Source organism: Castor canadensis, chromosome 16, assembly GCF_047511655.1.
Source record: "Castor canadensis chromosome 16, mCasCan1.hap1v2, whole genome shotgun sequence".
In the NCBI taxonomy this organism is placed as follows: domain Eukaryota; kingdom Metazoa; phylum Chordata; class Mammalia; order Rodentia; family Castoridae; genus Castor; species Castor canadensis.
The window spans coordinates 19833389-19845736 of record NC_133401.1 but is presented as its reverse complement, the minus strand read 5'-3'; the positions used below and the strand labels follow the sequence as shown (position 1 = coordinate 19845736).

General features: G+C 36.4%; 1 pseudogene; it reads left to right on the top strand.

Annotated features, from left to right (window-relative positions):
- The first annotated feature begins 2819 nt into the window (after positions 1 to 2819).
- Positions 2820 to 3703, top strand: LOC109674350 (vomeronasal type-1 receptor 40-like; annotated as a pseudogene).
- The last annotated feature ends 8645 nt before the right edge of the window (positions 3704 to 12348 follow it).

The window sequence follows — 12348 nt, the reverse complement described above, 5'->3', positions numbered from 1 at the left end:
AACTCTTTTTCAAAAGGTGAATTTTAACATACATCTTTGGAATATTTTTCTTAGCCAATTGCTTCACTCTTTTCACATGTTTTGGAGTCAATATTACAGATATGATTTTTGGTGGTACTGGGGTTTGAACTTGAGGCCTTGCACATGCTATACAATTGCTCTGTAGCTTGGCCACGCCTCCAGCCCTAGCAATGTTTTGACAGATTGATTTCCATTTCACTCAAATAGTTTGTGATTCAGTTTTGTGCATTGTACATATGCAGGTATTTACCAATTTTTCTAAGTTATACATTTATTCCATTCAATTTTTCATTGGTAGTCTCATGATATTTTGTATTTCTGAAATATCAGATGTAATATTCCTTTCTGAGTATTGTCTTTTCATGGTTTAGTTTAGCTGAGGGTTTCTCAGTTTATCTGTTAAAATTATTTATTTTAAAAAATAAAGAAATCTTTATTTTTATAAGCATATTAATTGCATAATGTAGTTTCATTTTGACACTTCTATATATTGTCTACTCTGCACTTTGGAAAAATTCACCCCTTCCCTGACCTCCTTCCCCCCTCTTCCACATTCAAACATTATTTAGTGGGTTTCATTTATTCTATGTTCTGTGTGTGTGTCGGTGTGACATAGTTCATTTCCAGTCACCCCTCTTCACTTTCTCCTCTGGTTGCACTAATGCCCCCCCTCATAAAAACCCTCCTTTATACTCATGTTGTATAAAAAGAATGTTCCTTATATTCATGTCCTGTTATTATTGCTATTATCATTTTAAGTCTAGATTCAGCATAGAGGGAAAAAATTAGTCATTTGGACTTTTGAAATTGGCTAATCTCACTCAATATTGTAAACCCTAGTTCCATTTTCCTGCACAGGACATAATTCCATTATTCTTTACAGATGAGTAACCCTCCATTGTGAATGTATACCATATTTTCTTTATCCATTTATCAGTTACTGAGCACCCAGGTGACATCCAAAGCTGAAACTGAACCTACACTCGCTTTTGTGGATCTTTTTTGTAGCTTTTGTAGCCTCTATTTCATTCATAATAGTCAAATTATGACTTTACTTTTGCTAAATTCAGGTTTATTCTGGTGTTTTGTTTCTATTTCCTTGTGGCATAAGATTGGCTTGGCCATTTGAGATATTTCACACCGTGGCTGTCTGTATTCAGAGTAATGCCTGCTTTGTATCCTAGGGCCCCTCACTCTGGTGGAAAGATACCTGATCTATGTAGATATAAGAATTTTTGAGCTGGATTGATGAAATTAGTAAAAAATTTGGGTTTCTAAAAAGGGGGTATGGAGCACGCATTGAGGATGAATGAAGAAATAATTCTGACTGATAGAGATTGAGAGAGGCCATTCTTGAATGAAAAGGTCAAGAACACTTCATTGAGCTTGAAGGTGACCCTGAACCTTAGGTTTAAATATGAGATGAATGTTCAAAAACTAAAGTATATTCAGTAGTTTTAAACCAAATCATATGTCAGATTTTGAAAGAATTGAAGTAAGAAACCATAAACTATAAAGTAGCTATGAGGAGAAATTAGCATATAAATACAGTGGTTGTCTGTCCTTCTTGCTGGATAGTAGGAACATCATTGCTGTCAGAAATTGATGCCAGAGAAAGTGTGGTGGTGAAGGAACAAATACCACTTAACATTTTCAGAATATACTTATGTTTGTATAAAGATAATTTTTAAAGATTTAAAGGAATGGGGGTAAATGTGAAAAATTTATTTGAATCCATTTTAGGAAAAAGAAATGATACCTTCACTGATGGCAGTCCTGTGTGAGTAGAAGAATGCTTTTAGGATAAATTACACAGTAAATAATTCCATGCTACACTGTGGTGAATTAGCCTTGTAAATTTGGATGGCAACCTTGATGAATATCATATAGGTACCATTCCAGTTATATTTGAGGATAATCTGTTTCTGTAAGAGAACACAAAACTTTTCAGAGTACAATGTGCATATCATATATGTTTGACTGAAGAAGATACATAAATCTTTTCAGACTGGGTTTCTCAACCATTGTATGATTGCCATTTGGGGCAAGACAATGGCAGGTTGTGGATATTATGCTCTGCATTGTGGAATATTTAAAAGGAATATTTGCCTCAACTAACTGACCTTCAGTAGCTTTGTTTCAAGTTATGTGAACTACACTCTCTCCTAACTCTGACATTTGACCCATGAGGTAGGGTTGGAGGGATCAAAATGACCTTAACTGAATAACTCTATGTCAGATGAATAATAAAAAATGATCATTGTCCTGTAAGTTTGTCTAATGCTCTCAAAACAAAAAAAGAAATGGAAATGTCCACGTTACTGGTGTGCTAAGTATAATGTTTCATAGAATAGTCAGATCATTGAGATACTTTACAGATAAAATATAAATGTAATGCTCTAAATAAAAGTGCAAATATAGTAAACACAAATATGGATCAATTATTTCTTGGCTAATGGAGAAAATTGGAATGAGCTGGCATATGAATTCTACCCTTTTCATAACACTTGTTTTTATACTATCAGATTCTCAGGAATCCCTGGAATCCAATCCTTACAATGGTCACACTGAACCAGAAACACTGAAGAACTGCACATTCCACCACCCTCCTCTCATAGTGACATGCTCTTCATATTCTTAGACAATCTCCATTAATTTTAATTTCATAATGGACTGTGTTAACATGCAGTCAGAGACCTTGCTTACACAATTGGAACATGTAAAATATCATTGAGATAATGTTTCCAAATGACCCAATACTGATATTTTTCCTTCTACCTGAAATTTTCATTGGGTACATGGGCAACTCTCTGCTCTTCATATTACAGTTGTACACCTACTTAACTCAGCCTCATCTGAAGAAGCCCATAGATGTGATATTCACATACCTGACACCAGTCAATATTTTCATGATTGTGTTCAGGTTGACACCAGATATCATGCCACCCTTAGGAGTGAGTATTTTTTGTACGATGTTTGCAGGTCAGTTTTGTATGCCTACAGTGTTACCCGTGGTCTTTCCATCTGTATTACCTTTCTCCTGAGTACCTTTCAAGCTATCACCATCAGCCCCAGTGACTCTAAGCAGGATTGGCTTAAATCTAAACTCTCTTCATGCATTTTTCCGTCTATTCTTTTTTTTCTGGATCATTAACCTGTTTCTCTACATTCCCATCATTGAAAGTGTAAGAGCCAAAAGCAATTTCACTACTGTGGGTTCTAGATTTTCTCAACCATATTGTCAAAGTAACCAGGTTTAATATCACACCACAGTGCCATTTTAAATTGTTATGATGATTCGAGATCTCCTGTTTGTGGTCTCTATGATGTGGACCAGCATCTATATGGTGGTCTCCTCTACAGTCACCACAGCAGAGCCCAGCACATCCACAGCCTCAGCTTCTCTGCCCAGATATCTCCTGAACACAAGACCACTCACAGCATCCTGTTGCTTGTTGGTTTCTTTGTGTTCTTTTATTTCTCAAACAACTTCATTACCTTTTACTTGTGCTACAGACCTGAGAAAAATATTGTATTGGAAAAGATTACTGGAATTTTATCATCATGCTACCCATCCATCTGCTCTTTTGTCCTAATAAGCAATAGGAAAATTATTTCCAAATTTATTTCTTCCTTTTCAGAAATAAAATTCTTATTTTCTCAAAGAATATTCAATGACTAGTCAAAATCCCACACAACTTTCTGCATCAAAGGATTCTTCATAAGAACTTAGATCATCCAATCAAGCCTCATCACTCTTATGCACCTGAGCTTTGGCTAGTATGAATTGATATTTGTATAGACTTTTGAAGTCTCAATAAAAGTAAAGTATATTAATAGCAAATTAAAATTTCACATGACTGCATATTTAATTTATATAATTGTAGTTATAAATGGTATTATAACTACTGCTGTCTTTTCATGTTTACTCAGAAATAGAAGTATTGTACATAATTTAATACCAAATTGGTAGATGACAATATTCTATTAGAAAAGACTGCTGTCATGAGTAATTTCATTTATCTGTTTGTGAATAATATGTTATATGTATATGTATATATACACGTACATATATTTGTGTTTGTGCATGTTTTATTCTAGAGAATAAAGCAGTGATGACAAAGGAAATATTGTCCTTGAACAGAGTGTATGCAAAGTTCATGGTGTAGGAATAGTGTATGCTGAGTGTATATGATATTACCTATGAAAATGAAGAACTAGCAGTGTTAGTAGACTTGTTTTTTAACACAGAAATCATTGTCATGGTGCATCTCTCAATGTCTCTGTAAACAAACATATCATGATAACAGTTTCTGTGCTTTGTTGATGTATTTTAAATTTAGGTGTAGTCTATTAAAGCAATTTGAATTACATGTGTCTCTTCATATTCAATAATTTGTCATTCAAATTCATGACTCTTTTTTGTAATGGTGATATTTTTTGAATAATGTTTTGCTTGCAAAATTCATTACCAGTCAAATTGTCTTTTTAAAAAATTCTGCTGTCTTAAGATATCTGCTCCATGTAGTTCATTATTCCATCAAAATCCCAGGGAATGCATTGCAAGTGACATATATTTTGAATCCCTGTAAACCATTTTGGGGTGATGACTAATGGATCCCACTTTGGTCGTGAGTTCTTGGATTATTACTTTATTTGTTCAGTGATTGCCTTTTCCTCCCCAGTGTCTGTGCTCTGACAAGATCCAATTGCTGTTTTCCTGATGAAGAACTCTTGTTCTCCACATCAGCTTTAGAATTTGTATTATATCTCTCTGACAGACTTTCAGAGTTTTAGGAACAGGACCTAGATTTTATAAGGATTTAGTTGCGGGTTCAACCAGGATGCAGACAGAATGTCATTACCTAGGTGGTCTTCATGAGGGACACTGTGTCCCATCACTGAAGAATCATTCCTCCATCTGCTCATTTCTGGCCCTCTGGTATGGTTGCTCTTTGTAAAGTATGGGAAGTTCTTCCTGGAGGGCTCTCCACTTCCTTTTTCTCTCTTTCTCCCAACATGATCTCACCTCCTCCATCAAAATGAGTTGAAATATTTTTGCTTGATATTCAAGATCCAAATATCCAAATATTTATAAAACTCCATGAATCTCACAGTGGACACTCCAAAGTAACCATCAACCACAACAAACAGAAGAACATCAGCAACTTCCTGGAAACCTCCTGTGGACCTTCCAGTTACTAGCCACTAAGTGTATCTACTAACTTCAACAATAACACCATGCACTATGATATTCTTAGTCTAAATTAATTCTTGGTCAGTTCAAAAACTGCAATGAATGTAGAGATTTCTCAAAATCACTACCCATTGCTCAAGTTTCATCCTGTGGTTTTGCTTCTATGGTGTGGGTCTGCATACATCACTTCCACTGGAGCTGCTGAGATAATTTTCCCATTTTATTACCATGGGAATAATATCCAATGTCATAAGATGTGAATTTACCTCAGCAAGGTTTCAATATGTGTTTTGATTTAAAAAGTAGAATAACCTTGGCAAACTATGTTTATTTTATCATTCATTGTTGAACATATAGCAATATCAATCACATTGCATGTTTCTCAAAACATGGAGTTAATTGATGGATTGAATAAGAAGCCACACTCAGTGCACCTAAATTTGTGAATCCTGAGAATGAATTCATTCTCCAGTGAATGCACATGTGGTATGTTTGTGTGTGTGTGTGTGTTTGAGGGTATAAATTTTAGGCACAAGACATTCAGCAATATCTTCACCCTAGTCATGTGCTTTTATGTGCACAAAGTTCTGGAATCCTGTAAGTCAGTTGTTCCTCTTTAAGTGCATAGCTCATCTTTCTATCCAAAGCAAGCATTTGAGAAGGGACACAGCAGGAGCTCCAAGCCATGCACAGGGAACTGAGGAGGACATGGATGATCTTCAGGGAGGTGGGTTTCTTACTGGTAATGGGGAGTTGGTAGAGCAGGCAGACTTTGCAGAGAATGAATGAGTTCCTGACAAGGCCAGTGGGAACACAGGGTACAGGCTGTAGAGTTGTTCAACCATATCTTTAATGGGAGGGAAACCTCATGTGGAAGAATTTGAATAATGACTCAGACAACAGTCATGGAGATGAAATCTTGTGTTTTCCCATGGAAATGAAACAAGAGTATTGAGTTCTGTCCCCAAAAAAGAGAAGAGAGGTGTAACGTTGGTGCATGCACAGTGTTCTTTGAGGACAAAATGTCATGAGAAAGCCGATTTCCTATGGACTGAATTTGTGGGAGTGACTGTAATTGCAATTCAATGAATAATATATCAAGTCAATCCCTGATTGAGATGGATACACAAGGATGGCTGTGTCCTTCCTGGCTAGCACAATGCCACACTAAGCCCAATACCTACAATAACCATGTTCAGGACATTGGGCTCCACACAATGAAGGACATGGAGCTCTCTAAGAAACATGGCACAAGCAACGTGATATACAGGCTGATGCAGGTAAAGTGTGACTGTCTCTCTGAGTTGCAGACAGACTGTGACCAGGGAGAATGATGTTGAAACATTCAGAGAGATTGTGATCAGAGTGTTGATAGGAAAGGGCTGTCAGATTAAAAAACTCCAGAGAAGTTCAGAGTGTCCCCTGAGATCATGATCGATGGATGCATGTGAAAACAATCACCTGTAAGGATCAGAGAACAAACAATACCTCAAACTTCCTAAAACTGGGAATATTACTTGTTTCCACCAGCCAGGGTGAAAATCCCTTTAATGCTGGAACATATTACTTAATATCAGAAATGGAGCAAAACTGGGTGTACACCCAATGTTGCTCAGGCAACAAGTCTAAAGATCGCCACATGGAAGAATCAAATAATTTCCAAATAACTTAACTATATCTTAGAACAAAATTAAAGAATATTTATAAGAATTGTATCTGCATCAATACGAGCAATTTCCCATGTGAACATAATAAAGAAGAAAAGCATGACTTTGTCTCAATAGATGCAATAAACAGACCTCTGTTCCCATCACTTCAGTAGAGACCACGTGGAAGGCAGTAAGGAAGGGTCCTCAGACATACACTCTGATGTGTATCAGTTGAGCCTAGTTTTAATCACTGACCTGTAGCCTGATGAAAAATGAGAATATCTTGCAGATTTTAGGCATTTCACATTGAATTAGGACCCTCTGTAGTTAACTGGGACAATCTGTACGTGATCTTTCTGTAATGGAATTATAGGTATTTTTATTAGGATGTAATACTTGTAGTGGGGGATACATTCTGATATTTACATATGTATTTAAAATAATATCTAAATTTGATTCACCCCCTGTGTTCTTCTCCTTCATACCCTCTTCCCCCTTCTTAGAATAAACTTCAACAGATTTCACTTTTCTATTTTCATACAACAATACTAAATACATCCACCATATTTGCCCTCCTTCACCCTCCTGTTACATCCTCCCCCCTCCCTGTGATTCCCACTCCCAGACAGGACCTGCTTTACCCTTCTGTCTTTCATTTTTGTCTAAGTATTATTTCTTGTTCAAGGACATTTCACCTTGATATTTCAGACATTTACATAGTGTTTTAATCAGGACAAGCCCCCATTGCTTTATCCATCGCCCTGCTCTGCAATTATTGCATTATATTATCTTCTGACACGGATGCAATGTGCTTCAATATTTTGTGAACTTTATTATTCCCTTTCTTTCTTCTGCCTACCTGTAGTCTTCTCAGACAGGCTCACTAATACAATTATGTCTCTCTCTCTCTCTCTCTCTTTCTCATTCTGTCTCTCTCCCTGTCAGTCTCTGTGTGTGTGTATACATATATAACATCATTTATATATTTATATGTATATTTGTATTTTAAGTCTAGCATCCAATATGAGGAAAGTGTGACACTTGGCTTTTTGAACCTAACTCATTTTGCTTAACATGATGCTCTCCACTTCCATCCATTTCCCTGCAACAATATAATTTCACTTTAAATGGCTGAATAATACTCCATTGTGTATATATGCCACATTTCCTCAATCCATTCATCAGTTGTGGGGCATCTGGCTGTTTCCAAAGCTTGACTATTGTGAAAAATGTTGCAATAAACATGGGTGTGCACGTGACTCTATTATATCCTGGCACACCGGGTGTAAGCCTAACAGTGGTATTGTTGGATTTTATGGTAGTTATAGTTTCAGTTGTTTTGAGGAGTCAGGATACTGCTTTCCATAGTGGTCACATTGATTTACCTTCCCAACAACAGTGTGGAAGTGTTAATTCCCCCATATCCTTGCCAGAATTTGTTGTTGTTGTTTGGGTTATTGATGATAGCCATTGTGACTGAACTCTGGTGGAATCTCAATGTAGTTCTGATTTGCATTTCATTTATGGCCCAGGATATTGAGCATTTCATCATGTATTTATTGGACATTTATACTTCTTGTTTTGAGAATTGTCTGTTTAATTCCTTTGCCCATTTATTCAGTAGGTTCTTGATTCTTTGAGAAGTTAGTGTTTTTGGCTGCCTGTATTTTCTGGTTATTAATCACCTGCCAGATGGCTGTATAGCTGGCAAGGATTTTCTCCCATTCTGTAGGCTTTCCCTTCAGTCTAGTGCTGTGAAGAAGCTTCTTTGTTTGATGCAGTCCCATTTGTCAATCCTTTCTCTTAAGTGAGGAGCTATTCAAGTTCTATTCGTAAGGTTGATACCTATCTGCAGTATGTCTTAGTTTCAGATCTTACATTAAGAACTTTGATCTACTTTGTATTGAAACTGGTATAAGGCGAGAGACTGGTATCGAGTTTCAACCTTTTACAGATGGATATCCAGTTTTCCAAACATCATTTGTTAAGGAGGCATACTTTACAAATATAGATCATTTTGTAAACAAAAATAATTTCAGGTTTATAATCAAATGCATAGATCATTAACAGAGAGCTTCACAAACTAAATACAGTAAGAGTCAATACATATCCTCGACCTTCAGAGCCACTCTAACGGTACCCAGTATCCTGAACTGTCCACCAAAGAAACAGAAATAAAACCCAGGCCTGATCTCAACCAGCAAAAACCCTTGTTCCTTCCTATTATTGCTTATACTCTCTCTACAACAAAATTAGAAATAAGGGCAAAATAGTTTCTGCTGGGTATTGGGGGGGGAGAGGGAGAGGGAGGAGTGGGTGGTAAGGGAGGGGGTGGGGACAGGGGGGAGAAATGAACCAAGCCTTGTATGCACATATGAATAATAAAAGAAAAATGAAAAAAAAAGAAAAAAACAGAAAAAAAAATCCAGGTCCCTCAATATTATCATAGAACTGCTATTAATATAGCCATTACTATTAATACATTAATAGTAATTAATCATTATTATTAATATAGTTATTAATTAAGCTATATTTGTCCAAGTGTGAGTATTACTTTGAATTAAATCATGTGTATCTAGACTGCCTCATGGATAAACTGTCAGAAAATACACAGACTGTCACTGGGAGCCAGTGACTTACAATACTCATCCAAAGCTACTTGGGAAGCTGGGATCAGGGAGATCATGGTTCGAGGCCAGCCTGCAAAAAACAGTTCTTGAGACCACATCAGAAGGGAAACAATCTGTTCATGGTGGTGCACAACTATTATCCCAGCTATGGTGGGAAGCATAAAATGGAAGGATTGTGGTCCAGGGCAGTCTGGGCAAAAATAAGCAAGACCTGATCTTGAAAATAACCAGATCCAAAACGGCTGGAGGCATGGTTCAGTGGTGAAGTGCTTACCTAGACAGACTGAAGTCCTGAGTTAAAATATCAGTATCACCTAAAACAAATAAAATAAAGTAGACTATCTCCTTTACCCTACTAAGTATAGCAAATTATAATTATTAAATAAGTAATGGAAATAAATGAAAAACTATTTTCATAAAATTGACATTGTATCCTTTACTTTTTCTTGTATCTTTCCTTTAACTTTTTAAATGCAAGGTGGAGGCTACAGTAAGGATGCTGAGGGCAGCTTAGCCTAAGCTGGATAAGTAGTTATGAGGACCAGAACTTTCCCCTCTGAGATGCAGATATGCACGTATGCACGACATAAGTGGCTTTGATTTCAATAGATAAGTTACGTTAGAATAATTCAGAAAAGGAAGAGTAGAAGGAGAAGTTGCACTGCTAGGATTCAAAGACAGCTGAATGTAACCAGGACTTCTTGTACAGCCAGACACTCTGTGTATTTACCAAATTCTTCTTCAGCAGGTTCTCAGCTCTTCCAATATAGTGGGAAACAAAAGTGGGCATCAAGCCCCAAATGTTAAGTTGTACTACTGCAGATCAGAGGAAGAGAAAGGGAGGAAGTGGGAGAGAGAGAGAGAGAAAGAGAAAACAGTTAAAGAGAGAGAGAGGGAGAGTAGGAAAACAGTTTGGAGGTGGTGGAGAATCCAGAAAATTTGAGCAGACCATACCTTAACTTTTAATTCTTTCTTTGTTTTTTGAGGTAGGCTCTCACTGTGTTTCCCAGGCTGATATTGAGCTCCTAATCCTCAGTCTCCTGGGTAGCTGGGTCCTCAGGACAGTTTTCATTATAATTAGCATATTAAGTTCATACATTTGTAGGGTACCATGTGACTTTTGGATCTTTGTATGCATTAAGGAAAAATTACACCAAGCTAATTAACAAATTCATCACCAGAGCACTATGTTATTTCCTGGTGTAGTCAGAATGTTGAAAAATCTGTTTTAGCAACTGTGACATCTAAGAAAACATTATTATTAACTGTGATACCTGCACAATGTGATGGATCACTACAACTTATTCCCCCAGTCTAATAGAAACTTTGTACTTTCTGATAAATATGCTCCTTTTTCTCATTCCTCTTTAACCCAGAGTCTGGCAGCCACTTTTAAACTCCACATTTCTAGGACTCTCTTTTCTTCAATAAATAACATCATGCGGTTTTTTGTGTGTCTCTTCTTTGTTTATTTAATGTAATATCTTCCAAGTTGATCATTGTTTGTACAAATGAAAGAATAGCATATTAGGGAGGAATTGATTCTCCTGTGCATAAATACCGTATTTTCATTACTTATCCATCTTTATATGAGCAAGTAGGTTGAGTCCATAACTTATAAAGTATTGATAATTCTGAAATACAAAGTGGACATTCTTCAACATACTGATTTCACGTGGTTGACCATGCACCAAGGAGTGGTATGTCAGGATCACATGGAAGTTCCATTTTTAAATTCTGAAGAATACCCATACTGTTTTCCATGACAGTATTAATTTGCATTTATACCACAGTGAAAAAGGGTTCCCTTTTTTCAAATCCACACCAGCACTTCTCGCCTTATATCTTTTGAACAATAACCATTCTTCAAATGTGCATGATATCTTATTGCAGTTTTAACTTTCATTTGGGAAATCATCCTAAATTAAAGCAGGAAAGGAGCCCAAAGTATGAAGTGTTAGACTGCTATATTCTTGCATATTAAGATAAATATATCAGCCAAAAAAGGAAACCCCACACTGTATAATGCAAATAAAAGTTTATATTTATATACAAACTATTTAATATTTAACATCAATACAAAAGCATAAAATCTATATTCAAAATGGTCAAAGATATGATGTCATAGTTTATGGACTTCAATGGCTAGTCATGTACTTAAAAATTACCCAGCTTCTAGTAATCACAAAGAAACACCAGTTAAATTAATCAAGCCACCTAATATTCTTTTAGAGAATCTAATATTGATGAGTAAGGGAGTACAAAAATATTTAAGTACTCTATTAATTATGAAAATATTTATGTAGAACATTATCTGGACTCTACAGTGAGTTATTATTTACTCACTCTAGAAACAAATACCACATTCAAGAGGAAGATCAGGATGACTGAAGTTCAATGTCAATCTGGAAAAAAGTTAGTGAAACTCCAGCTTAGTGAAACAACCTGGGTGAGATGCTGTGTGTCTGTGATCCCAGCTACAAGGCAGGCATAGATAGGAGAATAATCATCCAAGGCCAGACCCAGTATAGCTTGGGAAACACCATAAGACTTTACCTAAACATAATTAAGGAAAAAATGGAGAGGATGGGAGCATGGCTCAAGTAGCAGAGCTTAGCAAGGGCAAGGCACTGAGTTTAAACCCCACTACCACACACACAGAAATGGAAACAAAGGCCAAAAAAAGTGATCCAGGACACACATGGAAATCTAGTCTTTGGGGTAGGCTGGACCATAGAAAATGAGGAGAAACAGTTCAATTTTTATCAATTCTAGAGTGGGTGAAAATGTGGCATATTCATTAAACTGCACATAAAGTAGCAGGGGAAATGAATGAATTTAAGCTACCTAT